Below are 16,087 nucleotides of genomic sequence, written 5' to 3' on the forward strand. Positions count from 1 at the left end.
TGACATTTTGATACGTTGATTTTGTTATGGTGATGACCATCAGGATATTTACTTGAGTTATTTTTACGTACACATATTATGGCCATGTCGGCAATTTTGAACTGCAGTATTTTTAGTTGTAAAAAAAATTTACGATTATTTTTAAATGGCATATTTTCAGTAGGGTTACATGCATGTAAAATAGTTAAATGTTTATTTTTTTAAAAAAAATGTTAGAAGCATTTTAAATTAGTAGACGTCACACTAATATATCTTTGAACTTTTAAAACTTTAGCACATGTGCACCAAACTCAATAAAAACTATATTTAATTATCAAATGATGTTTTTATTATTAATATAAAATAGCAATAGGTCGTTTAGTTTGCTCTTCAACCTTTTCAATGTAAGAGGGTCCATATACAATTTTATAAAAAAAGAAAAGAAAAAAACCAATCTTTAAAATTTGGTGAGATGAAGACTCTATTGCTGGTGAAAGTCCATAAAATAGAAGACTTCAACTTGTTCAATGTATTTATTGGATATACGAAAATAGAAGAAGTCAAGAAAATTTGAAAGATTCGGCAGCTGACTCAGCTAGAAGAGTTGTGGATCACTTGAATGGAAAGAACGTGGAGGCAAAGCAAGCAGAGGAAGAAACTGGTGAGGCCACGAAACACAAGGCCGAGGACACTATGGAAGCAATCAAGGTTGGCAGATTATGACTTACGAGTTAACGTACGGTTACAGAATATTGTTGGTAGTACTTCTGTAATGCCCAAGAATTTACCACTATAATCAGACATTGATTAATTAACAGAATTGAGATTTTAGGAGAGAAAGGAAGACATGAAAGGAGAAGCCGGGCGTTGGTACATAATCAGTCAGGATGTTGGACATAACATCTGGCGCCCGAGCGGCACATTAGAACCACCCGAGCGCCAATGCACCATAAGTCTACCCTTCGGACAGAACATCTGGCGCCTGAGCGGTAGTTTTTGACAGCCCGAGCGCCAGTGTTTAACAAGCAGAGTAACCGGACAGAGTGTTCGGCGCCCGAGCGGTAAATTGTAACCGCCCGAGCGCCAATTGAAATGTGTGAAAAGCAGCCACGTATCTTATTCATGCAACTTGATATATATACACAGCCATTTCCTTCAGAATTGGACAGAAAGGAAATCGAGGAGAGCTCCAGGAGATATACGAGAAATCCTTACGCCTTTTCACCTTTTAGATTGTGATTTATGCAAGATCCGCCCGTTAGATTTTCAATCCGACTTCGGTATCGTGTTTTATCGACGAGAGCTTCAAATTGACGTAAGTTTTACTACGTTTTGTTATGTTTTGAAAATATGATGTTGAAGAAATCAGATATGATTTATATATGATGTTCTTGCGATATTGGACATAGTATAAACGAAACCGGATCGAAGAACGGATACCGTATGAAATTGTTATGACTTTCAGAGTTGATTTGATTGTGATTAGACCGATTTGATATCAGAATTGTATTGTTAGCGATTATGAGATGTTGAGATTGATATCTGATTTATACTGTATTGCATGGTATATTGATATTATTCAGATTTGGATCAGATGAGTTGCTGATTTGTATATACTGATATTTTATTGCCGGTATTTCGAGATTGTACAGTTATGCCGTTGAAACAGAATTTGATTAAGTTCTGATTATATCCAGTATTGATTTGATTGGTGTATTGATATCATACTCCTCGACCTTTGTCATTACCAGATTGATATGGACAGATTTGAATTCGAGACTTCGACTTCGTCAGACCGAGAAAAGAAAGGTATAAATCAATGTTGATCCGAGATTGCACAACTCGAGTTTGATTTAACTTGAGTTTCCCAAAAATCACATACTGAATTGTCATTGCCTCGATACGTTGGAGTGTTCGAGATTGAACGCTTATTCTATTGATTTATAGTTAAGCATTTGTTATGTGAGAAGTCACGGGCTGATGTGCCTAGTCTTCGGCTGATGTGCCTGATAGTTTGGCAGGATATGCCAAGTCTTTGGCAGGATGTTGCTTAGAAGAAGAGTGACTTCTATCGTCGAGATTCGATATAGACGGGACCAAAGTCCGTAATAAGAACGTACCGTCACCGCGATCGGGAGAGTAGGTGAGAGATTGTTACGTTCTTATTCAGATCGGGATCCCTAGATTAGGAAAGAGTCGAGTCAGAGATTGTGAGTCAGAGTTTGATTTACAGCTTTCTATCGTTTCATGTCTTTCAGATTTGATACATGTTATTGATATCTGATTCATGCTTTTATATCTGTTTATATGATTGCATGTATACATGATTTATACTGGGAATGTATTTCTCACGGGAGTTATCCGGCTGTTGTCTTGTTTGTGTGTGTGCATGACAACAGGTGGGACATGATCAGGGTCAAGACGAGGACGAGAGAGGACTAGTTTAGCGTGGAGATTCGGACCCAGAAATATATCTGTTTCATTACCGGACATGTAGTGAATGAACAGTAGTTGTTATGATTTACTTTTGTACATGATTTGTACTTAGATCTGGATATTGATCTTGTAAATGAAATAAGAGTTATTTCATATGTTGCGTACTCTTGTATTTTAAAAAAAAATTTAATTTTTAAAACATTTAGACCATGTTTATTAATTGATCTAATTATCCCAAAGATGATTAAGAAATGAATTAGCGTCCGGGTCCCCACAATTTCTATGTATTATTGGTTTGCTTGGTTCTAGAATAATGAATAAGAAAGATCTGTAATGTTTTAATGAAAAGATTAAATAAATATCTCAATTTATTCTAAAAGTGAATCTGTCTACTTCAATAATATTACGGCACTTAATCCGTTGAAATGTAACGTGTGAGAAATATGAAGAGACAAAGGAATCAAAGACGCTAGAAGAAAATGGAAGAGACAAAGGAAGACGAGATAAGAGAAATGGAAGTGATGAACATTGAAGGACAACAAGTTAATGATAAGCAATAAACTGAAAAAAGAGAGGTTGCATATGGAGGCCACAGTGATCGAAGACGGAGCATAGATTTGCTGTAAATAATGAAGGGGGACACAAGTGATGATGATGGAGACGATTGCTGGAAGCATCGATTCCCACCCTAAAAGAATAGAATATGTGTAACGTCCGAAAACCCGAACACACTAACCATATGCATGCATGAAAATTAATTAAAATTTATTTAAATAAGTGTTTTAAAGGTATGTTTAAGTATCGGTATGATTGAATGAATGTTTAACCAATTATTATGAATATGAATTTTTTGCAGTCGAATATGCGATGTATGGCAAAGGCGAGAGAACCGATGACGATTTTGTTAGGGTTTCTATTTTTAGAACTTTAGAAATGGGAAACTTGGGAATTAGTAATCCATAATATGAAAGTGGCAAATTTATTTATACTAAGGGTTGAAAATAATCGGTAACGAACTTTTGCTAGGAAATAAGAAATTTCAGGTTTACGATACTAGAAATGAGTGGCACCAAATATTTTTTATATTGTTGGGACTTTTCTATTAATTTCTTAATGAGCCTAGATTAACAAAGGTGTATTTAAAAGAATCAGGACCTTAACTACACTTAAAAGCCCACTTAGCAACATAATGACTTAATCTAATAAAACCCTAGCCACCCTACAGTACCCACATCACACGTCTTTCACCATCAGCACACAAACACACACACTCATTCAAACCCTAGGGAGGCCGAACCCTAGAGGAGAGGAAGGAAGGAATTTTTGCATCTCGTTCGTCTTTCGTCGCGCCGTCGCTCGTATTTTGTAAGCGTAAAGGATCAAGACATGTTTTCAAACCTTTCTTTATGCACCGTTCAATCCATAGTATTGTATGTATTTGATTTTGTCTAAAAGTTTATAAGGATGATGGTTTTCAATTCCATACATGTGTATCTCATGTTTTCTTAAAGGATTCTTGACGTTTTCTGAATTGTTGAAGGAGAGATGCAAACCGAGAGATTTTAAGACTCGATCTAAACGTTAAAAGTAAGCTTTGAAGGGACAATATCCGCAAGGGGACGCCCCAAGGGCAGCACCACCCTGCACGCAATTTGCGTACAGGCCGTGGTTAAGATTCGGGACAAGATGAAGGCCGCTCAGAGCCGACAGAAGAGTTATGCAGATCAACAACGTAGAGATCTTGAGTTTGCAGTAGGGGATCATGTATTCGTGAGACTCTCACCGATGAAGAGTGTGATGAGATTCGGGAAGAAGGGCAAGCTCAGTTCTAGATTCATAGGACCGATCGAGAACCTAGAGAGAGTTGGGATGCTCGCATAAGAGTTGCATTACCGCTGAATCTTGCGGGAGTTCATGATGTGTTCCATGTCTCTATGCTGCCGAAGTACATGTCGAATCCTTCGTATGTGCTGAACTATGAACCACTTCAGCTGACATCGAACCTATCTCTCAAGGAGAGACCCACTTAGATATTGTGTAGAACCCAAAATCAATACACGTAAAACCCATGCATTTATTTAATTGTTAAATCATTTATTTAAATTTAAAATGATTTTTAATGATGCATGATTTATTTAAATGCATTATTTTAAATTATTTATGTTTATGTGATGCACGTTAAAATGTTTCCTCGAGTTTCATGTTTCAGGCGATTATTCGATGCGGGATCGAGGAAAAGGGACTGGTGACGATTTTGGCGATTTTAAACGTGATATTTTATTTTAAATTAAGTTTGGGGCGTTTTAAATGATTTACTTAGTTGTAGTATTTTTAAAAGTCTAAATTATTTATTTAGGAATTTTGGAGTTTTAAAACTTTTAAAGATTTATTTCTTGTGCACCTTATTTTTAATTAAGGGATTTTGTTAAAGTTAGAGGTGGATTAGCATTTTTATTAGTTGTTAATTACTAATTAAGTAATTTAATTTCCTAATTAACATCCCTAATCCGCTCCCCACTACCCAAACACACGCACACAAACACTCACACACACAAACACACGACACAAACACACACACTTTCAGATTTTTATTATTTGAGGGGAGAGAAAAATTAGGGTTCTTAGCCCTAGTAGCAGCCGCCCCTCCCTCTTCAAGAATTACAGGGATTTTCATCCCTTTTCTTCAAGGAAAATAGTGCCACGTTCGTCCCGGATCGTCTCTCGCTTCCTTCCCGCGTCGGAGTCGTCGTTTCGATATCGTTATTTATCAAAAGGCATTTATATTCTGTTCTTCCTGCGTCGATCTAGTCATATTATGTGTTGCGATGTTTTTATGCGAGAAAATACATGTGTAATTTGTAGAAGTTTGAGCAATCATGTTTGGATCACTTTTGAAACCATTTTTGGGATCTCAAATCTCGTTTTTACTGATCTTTTAAATACTGTGATATTTCGGTCGAGATTTAGGGAAAAATTTCTCGTGAAAAACGTAGGATTTTTTGATACCTTCGATTTGATATAAAATTTGAAATATTTGGATAAAAATTGAGTGAGTTACGATCATTTTCGTGGGACTGCTCAAACTGCGTTTTCTGAAAAATTATGTTATTGATGTGTTCTTGAGATTTTCTTGTTGCAGACTTTGTTGGACATCGATGGGTGATCATTGCTGCATTTAGGTATATCGAGAATGATATTGAGATGTATGTTGGTATTTCGTTACGTGTCATTAGGCACTTGGTTTAAATAGAAATCGTAGGAATTGATTTTGGTGGCAAATTTCGTGTTCATGAGTTGTATTACGTTGTAAGTTGGACGTCGTTGTTTTGGAGCATTTGTTTGAGTTTGAATGAGTGTTCTAGCACTCTAGGATGGGTCTCGGGGTGTCGATTTATTGTCGGGATGATAGAGTTAGGAGAAATAAGCCTTGAATACACGATTTTCCTTTGGTTTACTTTCACCGAGCCTACACGGACCCTTCGACGGACCCTGGCAAGGGGTCCGTGCCCTTGTTTCTTCCGAAGTGTCTTTTTACAGAGTCTACACGGACCCTTACACGGACCTAGGCACGGGGTCTGTGTCCTCACTTCTTTTCGATTATGCTTTTACAGTACCTACACGGACCCGGACCCGGACCCAGGGGGTGCACGGGGTCCGTGTACTCCAGTCTTTGGGAAATAATTTAGGGATCGAAGTGGGACTTTATGTCATGGGTTAGTACGAAAATTAAACGAGGTCAAGCCCCGAGTAATCTAGAATGTCATAAGCTATTTACTTGATTCAGTGGTGAGTACGAATACCTACGTCTAAGTTATGCAATTTTAGCATTGAATTCATGTTAGTATGTGCAGCAGTGGCCCCAAGTGAGATCCAACGAATCCTTCAACGCCAAGTAAGTATGTTCGACGTGCAAAAGAAAATATTTCAAGTTTTTGAGGTATGCTAAATGTCTTGTGACCAAATTTATGTATGGGATTGGAAAGCGGTAAAGCATGACCAGGGACCAATCCACCCCGTTAAAGCATGAATGGGTTTAGATCGGGATTGGAAAGCGTTAAAGCATGAATGAGGACCAATCCACCTATTAAAGCATGAACGGGGATCTCATGTATGTGGTAGTGGATTTTTCCCTGTCAGCCCAGTAATGTGGTTTAGTCTGATCAGGCGATTTATGTTATGGGTAACTTGCTTTGAAACATGCCTCTACGCAAAATGATGAAGTTATGTATGTTCATGTATGTACAAGTATGCAAACACGTTTAAGAAAATTTTCATGTTATGGCACGTCTATGTATGTATGTAAGTTCAAGTTCTTAAGTATGCAAGTTCAAGTTTCAAGTATGTATGCTCTATTTTAAAGGTGCATGTGATTTTATTACGCATTACTCGTTACTCCCAGTGTATACGTGTTGAGCCTTTAGACTCACTAGACTTGATCGATGCAGGTGAGGATGTATTGGAGGAGACGAGGGGTGAGGACCAGTGAGCTGGCTTGGACTGTGCGGGAGGCTAAACCCTAGGACTGCCATGTTTTTAAGAATTTATGAATGTTTCAAATACTCTGATTTTAAGTTACTGTCATGATGTCTAGACAAATGCTTTAGCAAAATTTTTAATTTCAAACGTTTGGTTGCAGTTATTTTTGAGAACGGATTATGGATGATCGCAATTTGAAAGTTTATTTCATATTTAAGAAAATTTTATTTTTCGGCAAATTTCATGTAGTAAAAAGTACGGTACGTTACAGTTGGTATCAGAGCGGTGTTCTTGTAAAGGGTTATGCCTACTCCTAGTCGCAAGGAGCTCACGAAGTCACACCTCAAGTCTGTAAGTTTTAAATTTTTGAGTTATGTTATGTACTAAGCATTAAGTCATGATTTCAGCATGTCCATGTTTTAAGTTCGATTTACGTGAATCTTGTACTATTGATGCCATGTTCATGCATATTGGGTTTACGTGTTGGGGAAATTGTTGGAACAGTATTCCTCCTAGACGCATGATTAACCGAGAAGCAAGGGATGAGGATAGAGAGGCCCGAGAGGAGGGGAGAGACGCTCCTCCTCCTCCACCGCCAGATATGCAGGCGCAGATGCTCGCAGGTATGACGCAGTTCTTCGCACAATTTGCGGGGAATCAGGCTGCGGCAAATACAGAAGCGAGGCCCAGACCAGAAGCAGTATACGAGAGGTTCAGACGGATGAGCCCCCAAAGGAGTTCTCGGGGACCACTGACCCGATGTTAGCCGAGGGATAGATTAAATCCATGAGGTGATCTTTGCCTTTATGGAGTTTCAAGATGCAGATAGGGTCAGGTGTGCCACATTTCTACTGATCGGGGACGCCAGATTGTGGTGGGAGAGCGCGTCCGTAGCAGTGAATTTGCAGACCCTTTCTTGGGATGGCTTTAAGGAGGTGTTCTACTCCAAGTACTTCACTGAAGAAGTACGATCCAGACTAACCAGGGAATTCATGACACTGCGACAGGGAGACAGCAGTGTGGCAGAATTTGTCAGGAAGTTTGAGAGGGGGTGTCATTTTGTGCCCCTGATAGCTAATTATGCCCAAGGGAAGTTGAGGCATTTCATGGATGGGTTGCGGCCGATCTAGCGCCGTGATGTTCGAGTAGCTGGTCCTACTACTTATGCAATTATCTTGTCTAGAGCTTTGGCGGCAGAGCAGAATCAGAGGGATATTGAGGATGACAGGCAGGGCAAGAGGCCCTATCAGGCTCCATAGCAACAGCAGCAGCGACTTCAGTTTAAGAGGCCGTTCCAGGGGCAGCCAGGAAAGAAGCCTTATCAAGGACCGTCAAAGGGCAAGGGTTCTATGCCACAGCAGAAGGCGCCACAAAGGCTGGGAGAGCACCCGGTGTGCCCATAGTGCAACCGCCAGCACCCGGGACAGTGTTTGTACGGGACATGCAAGTGTTTCAAATGCGGGGCAAGTGACCACATGTTGAAGGAGTGCCCACAGTGGAGGCAGCCGACCCAGGGCAGAGTGTTTGCCATGCATGCGCAGGAGGCGAACCCAGACACGACATTGCTGATCAGTAAAATTTTCTACCTAAGCTCATCTTTATTTTGACTTGCATGTTGAAATTTTATTTGGGATTATTAGTGTGCTAGCAATATTTTTGAGTCACTTGGGATATTAATTTCTGCGATGCTTGAGGTTAATGTAGAATTTTGGGGATATAAGTTTGGTGTTGTGCTAACGTATCTCAGGAAACATTTTCATAAAAAGAGTCGCCACGAAGGCCCTGATAGACTTAGGGGACACCCACTCTTTTATTTCAGAGACATTCGCTAGTCACTTGGACGTCAAGTCTATTGGGCTCGACATGAGCTATACAGTGACAGTCCCATCAGGGGAAGAATTGTCAGCTATTAGCATGGTAAGAGACATCTATCTGGAACTGCAGGGCCACCTAGTGTACGCCGATCTGATTGTTTTGCCGATGCCAGAGTTTGATATCATTCTGGGATTGGACTAGCTGACGAAGAACAAAGTTCTTATCGATTTCCAGAAAAGGTGAGTGTTAGTAAGGCCTTTGGGTATGAAGCAGTTTCTCTTTGAGCCAGCTAGATGGAAGAGTTTTCCTCGCATGATTTCTTGTATGCAGGCGCGGAGACTCATTCACAAGGGGTGTCAGGCTTTCTTGGCCAGTATTCTTTCCGCACCTGACATACCCACTCCGTCATTATCAGATGTGCCAGTAGTCAGAGACTTCCCAGACGTCTTTCCTTACGACGTCACAGGTCTTCCACCAGAGAGAGAGGTGGAATTTGCAATCGATCTTATGCCAGGCACCGTGCCAATCTCCAAGGCACCGTACCGTTTAGCTCCAGCTGAGATGCTAGAACTCAAACAGCAGATTCAGGAGCTCCTTGACAAGGAATTCATCCGCCCTAGTTTCTCACCATGGGGCGCACCAGTACTATTCGTAAAGAAGAAGGATGGGAGCATGAGACTGTGTATCGATTACCGAGAATTGAACAAGGTAATGTTCAAGAATAAATACCCACTCCCAAGGATCGAGGACTTGTTCGATCAGTTGCAGGGAGCCACAGTGTTCTCTAAGATAGATCTTCGATCAGGGTATCACCAGCTGAAGGTGAAAGATGTTGATGTCCATAAGACATCATTTAGAACCAGATATGGGCATTACGAGTTTTTAGTGATGCCGTTCGGACTGACGAATGCTCCAGCGATTTTTATGGACTTGATGAACTGAGTATTTCAGCCTTACCTAGATCAACTCGTCATAGTATTCATTGACGATATTCTTATTTACTCGAAGAGCCATGAGGAACACAACCAGCATTTGAAGACGGTTTAAAAGATTCTGCAGAGTCACAAGTTATTTGAGAAGTTCAGTAAGTGTGAATTTCTGTTGGAGAAGGTAGCGTTTTTGGGTCACATAATATCTAGCAGCGGTATTGAGGTGGATCCAGCTAAGGTAGCGGCTGTTAAGGATTGGGTCGAACCGAAGAATGCTTTAGAGATCCGCAGTTTTCTGGGTTTAGCCGGTTACTACCGTAAGTTTATTCAGGGGTTTTCTTCGATAGCAGTGCCACTCACTTCACTGACCAAGAAGAATGCTAAGTTCGTGTGGAGTGGCGACTGCCAGAAGAGCTTCGATACTTTGAAGCAAGCTCCTATTTCAGTGCCAGTGTTAGCCATGCCATCCGAGCAAGGAGATTTTGTGTTATACACCGATGCATCTAAGCTCGGGTTAGGCGCAGTGTTGATGCATCATGGTCGGGTGATAGCTTATGCTTCCAGGCAGTTGAAGGTGCATGAGAAGAATTATCCGACTCATGATTTAGAATTAGCCGCCGTTGTCTTTGCATTGAAGATTTGGAGACACTACTTGTACGGCGAGAAATGCCAGATATTTACTGATCACAAGAGTCTCAAGTATTTCTTCACGCAGAAAGAGCTGAACATGAGGCAAAGACGGTGGTTGGAGTTGGTAAAGGACTACGATTGTGAAATTAGCTACCATTCAGGGAAAGCTAATGTGGTGGCAGATGCCTTGAGCAGGAAGGTTTCAGTCATAGCGCAGTTGTCAGTATAGAGACCTCTTCAGTCTGAAATTCAGAGGTTTTGGTTAGAGGTTTATCCCAAGGGCAGAGCTCCCAGACTATCTAATATGACGGTCAAATCCGATTTACTAGACCGAATCCGTAGAGGACAGCCTTCAGATGAGCAGTTGCAGAAATGGAGGCTGAAAGACGAAGCCAAGGGCAGTGTACTCTACACAGTGTCCGATGATATTGTGAGATACAGAGGTAGAATGTGGGTGCCTAGTATTGATTTGATCAGAGAGGATATTCTGACAGAGGCACACGCATATCCGTACTCTATTCATCCAGGAGATACCAAAATGTACAAAGATTGCAGATTCTGTATTGGTGGCCAGGTATGAAGCGAGATATTCGTCGATTTGTGCCTGAATGCCTAACTTGTCAGCAGGTGAAAGCAGAGCATCAGAGGCCAGCAGGAATGCTTAAGCCACTCCCTATCCCCGAGTGGAAATGGGAGAATATCACCATGGACTTCGTGGTTGGGTTGCCGAAGTCAGTCAGAGGATTCAATGCTATTTGGGTTATAGTGGATCGACTCACTAAGTCAGCGCACTTCTTACCGATGAAGATGACTTTCTCCATGACGCAGTATGCGGAGCTCTATATTAGGGAGATAGTCCGGTTGCACGGAATCCCACTTTCTATTGTGTCCGACAGGGACCCGAGGTTTACATCGTCCTTTTGGAAGAGTTTGAATGCAGCCATGGGGACGAAGTTGCAATTCAGTACAGCTTTTCACCCGCAGACAGATAGCCAGTCTGAGCGAGTGATTCAAATTTTGGAGGATCTACTGCGAGCCTGTATGATCGATTTTCAGGGGACTTGGGAATCGAAGCTATCTCTAGTGGAGTTTACCTACAACAACAGTTTCCAAGCATCTATTGGTATGGCTCCCTACGAGGCATTGTATGGAAAGAAGTGCAGATCACCAATTCATTGGGATGAGGTTGGTGAGAGAGCAGAACTTGGTCCAGAGATAGTTCAGCAGACTGCAGATGTGGTGGTCAAGATCCGAGACAGGATGAAGATTCACAGAGTCGCCAAAAGAGCTATGCTGATAAGAGGAAAAGGGATATAGAGTTTGCCGTAGGAGACCACGTTTTTGTAAAGATATGACCTATGAAGGGTGTCATGAGATTTGGGAAGAGAGGCAAGCTTAGTCCGAGATTCTTTGGACCGTTCGAGATTCTTGACAGAGTTGGGACACTAGCTTATCGTGTTGCCTTCCGATAACAGAGAAGATAAAATTGGTTTCATTAATAATGGGCTGAGTAAGGAGTCTTTAGATAACATCTTATTGACTCTTGAGACGCATTCTAGTGGACATGTGCAAATTGAACTTCTCCATTTATGGAAATAATTTCAAGATGAGCGTCATAGTCTTGGGAATCCGACTAAAAAAGATCCTGTTTGCCAATTTATAAGAAAACTCGACTCATAGAAGGCGTTGAAGCCGTTTCTGGACGTAAAACCAGAGGAAAATTGTGAGCCACAATCACACTACTCTTTATATGCATGTGTGTCATTATTATTTTTACTGTTTATTCTGATTATTCTGTTTACAGCTATGACCCATAGTTTTGTCATGATAATATATTACCCCTATAAAATCTATCATCTTTTTCTCTATTTTCGCAGACCAAAAAGAAAGTAAAAACATGATTGGATCCTCTGCACAAACATTGAAAAATATTTGTGTATTTTGTGGGTCGAGTTCTGGAAAAAATGAAGTATTTGTAGAAGCAGCGAATAATCTTGGAAAGATATTGGCTGAGAGAAAAATTCACTTGGTATATATGGGAGGTAATATTGGGTTAATGGGATCTGTTTCAACATCTGCTCATCTTGGAGGTAGTCAGATTTTAGGTAAAAATATTACAGGTGTTACGATTGGGGAGGAATAAAAAGTTTCTTCTATGTATGAAAGAATCACCAAAATGATTGAAAATTCTGATTCTTTTATCGCATTACCAGGTGGTTTTGGTGCATTAGAAGAAATTTTTCACACTGTTTCTTGGGCACAACTTAATATCCATAATAAACCTGTGGGCTTGTTGAATATCAATAATTATTATGACATTTTGTTGACATTTCTTGATAAAGCCGTGGAACAGAATTTCATTTCAGAAAATTCACGACGGATGCTCATCTGTGCTTCGAGTGCCGACCAATTAATTGATGATTTGGAAGCTTTTGTTCATAAGTCTGATCCGATGATAACAAATATCAATTGGTCGCAATCAAGCAGTAAGAAAAGAAAGTTGGATCATTAATTCAAAAATCGTGGATTGGTTTGCGTTTGTTTCAGTTTGTTATCTTCAATAAAATTACAGGTGATATCTTTTTCATTATGTACTCTTTATTAATAGTTATTTTGACATTAGGGACAATGTCATATTCTAATTGGGGAGAGAACAAATTTAAAAATTAAAAAAAAATTAATTAAAAAAAATTATTTTAAAATAAAAACATGTAAAATTATTTTAAAATAAAAACATGTTTATTGTTTGTATCTTAGTAATTTTTGCAAAAATATCATACATTACATGTTTGAAAGGTTTAGATTAGAAATTGTAATAATCTATCTAAAGATGTTTAAATTTTTATTTGAAAAAAAAAGTCAATTTTAATATTTTGATCACTATAAAAATATGATTTATGAAATCTTTTTGAATGATTAGTTTGGCTCGTTTGTCTGTCTGCATTATGTAAACCATTTTCCTGAGCATTTATCTGTATTCTAACTCCATGAGAGAAATCATTCCCATAAATTGAAACACTTATTAACCTGTGAGGATATGGAGTTGAGACTCTTAGTAGGAATTTTTAAAGGCCATGTACATTTAACTACCAGAAAATAAGCTTTGAATTGATCAGTTCATATTATTTCATAAATTATAATTATAATGATCTTGATATTATTTTGACAGTTTTCAAATTTAATTTAAACACTTGGATAGTTCTGATTACATTTCTATTTAAATTAATCAATATGTTTTGTGTTGCTATTAACGCTTAAATTGCTAGGGACTAACAATAAGCTGGTTGGGGAGTGTGATAAAGATAAAAAATTGTATATTAATTAAATGTTTTATAATATAAATATATAGTTTTTGTTTTATTAAATGTTTAAATATTATATGTTTTATAATAAATTGTATAAAATATAAGTTGTTGTGTAATTATAAATTTTTACTATTTTTTACAGGTTCGACAAAACAAGAATAAACTTGGCGTTGCAAATGGGATTAAGATGATTCTTGGACCTGTAGAAAGTTGATGTTAATATCTACAATATTGGTGGCAAGCATGAGATAAAATTTTTTCTCACAAGTGGGATCAAATTAAGCAACAATTAAAGTTACTAAAGAAGTGGCAGTTTTACCATGCTCTAGTATTTTGACCATATCTCTCAAATTACTTGTTCAAATGGTTAAAAAAAATGCCACAATTCAAACAACTCAGATATCTACATGTTTTATTTTATGTGGAGAAGAAAATTCAGATGGGAAGATTTTCAAAAGTGATGTGTATTAAAATATTAATTTATTGGAACACCAATGAAGACTTATGTGTAAAAAATAATATTTTATTTGTGGTTGTCTCCCTAAATTTGGCTATAAATAGGGGTGCATTGTAATGTATTGAGATATCCCTTATTTTATGAACAAACCTTTGAGTTCATAATATTTCTCTCTTTGTTTTTCCTTTATTTCTTCATTTAAATATAATTAGCATGTTAAATTCATATTCAAAGTTTTACACTTTGAATAATGAGTAGCTAACTTCCCAAAGTTGAGATGAAAATGTGAAACTCTTGGCATGATAATAAGGTTATTAAAAGGTAAGAATCTATGTTTTATATTATTTAATCATTATTTATTGTTTATGTTATATTTATTTCTTTAAGTATTATTATACCCTACTTATAAGTGGGAATTTTGATTTATTGTTGCTATATGTTACACTAAATTCTTGGAACCATTTAAATGTTAGTTTGGTATTACCAACCATTTAAAGTGGATGCCTTGATTTATTATATGATTATATCATAATATTAATTTCTTGGTACCATTTAAATGTTTGTTTGGTTTTACCAACCATTTAAAGTGGATGCCTTGATTTATTATTTATTAATATCATAATATTAATTTCTTGGTACCATTTAAATGTTTGTTTGGTTTTACCAACCATTTAAAGTGGGAACCTTGATTTAGTGTTTACAAATATATATAGCACAATAAATACTTGACAACATTTACAAGTTTTGGTATATATTATATACTTATAAGATAATAATATATAACATAATAAAAGTATGATTATTTAATATATATTGGAACCATTTTATTAAGTGGATTTCAATCATGTTCATTAATGTTAGCTTTATTAAAATACCAAGAGTGGATCCTTTAATCTCAACTACTTAAATTAAAATTTGAACAATTAAAAATTACCAATTAAAGATTCAAACATTAAAGAAAAAAAACAAAAACAAAAACAGAAAGATATTGTAGTGGACTTGTAATTACCTTAGCTTCCATGTGGATGCGATATTCGGACTCACCAAATTATACTACTTGTTGACAACCTGCTCTTGGGAGTGCAACAATCAAAGTCGCAACAAGTTTTTGGCGCCGTTGCCGGGGAAGTATAATTTAATTTCAAGTCTATTTAATTTTGTTTATAGTTTATTTTTCTTTATTTGAATTTTTATTGGTTTTGTGTGTTTTTATTCTTTTGCATTTGCATTTGCATGAGCATTTGGTCACGTACACTTAGTGGTCGACTCATTCGAAATAACCTTTTATTTTTACAAAACATGGCGGAAGAACCCATCCAAGAAAATGAAGATGAAATTCAATCTCAACATGATCATGATAGACGAAGAACACTTAGAGATTACATGAATCCTACACGTACTAGTGCACCTTCATGTCTAGTTTTTCCCCCTGATGCATCTCATTTCAATTTTAAGCCTGGTATTATCCAACTTTTACCCAATTTTCATGGCTTAGATTCTGAAAATCCATACATGCATTTACGAGAGTTTGAAGAAGTGTGCAACACATATAATGATCTAAATTGTAGCATGAACACCATTCGACTTAAGCTTTTTCCTTTTTCTTTAAAAGATAAAGCTAAAACTTGGCTACAAAATCTTAGATCGGGATCCATTCGAACTTGGGATGAATTGCAACAACAATTTTTGAAAAAGTTTTTCCATCTCATAGAACAAATTCTTTCAAAAGGCAAATCATCACTTTCACTCAAAAACAAGGAGAAACTTTTTATCAGTGTTGGGATAGTTACAAAGAATTGCTTAATCTTTGTCCACATCATGGTTTTGAAATTTGGAGAATTGTTTCTCAATTTTATGAAGGCTTAACACCTAAAGATAGACAAATGGTTGAATTTATGTATAATGGAACATTTGAAGATACAGATCCAAATGAGGCAATTGAGTATCTTGATTCAGTAGCTGAAAATGCTCAAAATTGGGACACTATAGGTACAATCGAACCATCAAACAAGATTCAATCTCCCACATCTCGTGGAGGTATGTACACCCTCAAAGATGAA

General features: G+C 37.7%; 1 non-coding gene across 1 annotated transcript; it reads right to left on the reverse strand.

Moving 5' to 3' along the window:
• Positions 1-15,743: 15,743 nt before the first annotated feature.
• On the reverse strand, positions 15,744-15,852 carry LOC142547899 (small nucleolar RNA R71). The gene has a single exon (XR_012820794.1). It is a non-coding gene; the product is annotated as a small nucleolar RNA R71 (small nucleolar RNA).
• Positions 15,853-16,087: the final 235 nt, after the last annotated feature.

The sequence above is a fragment of the Primulina tabacum genome, chromosome 5, assembly GCF_025594145.1.
Source record: "Primulina tabacum isolate GXHZ01 chromosome 5, ASM2559414v2, whole genome shotgun sequence".
Lineage (NCBI taxonomy): Eukaryota > Viridiplantae > Streptophyta > Magnoliopsida > Lamiales > Gesneriaceae > Primulina > Primulina tabacum.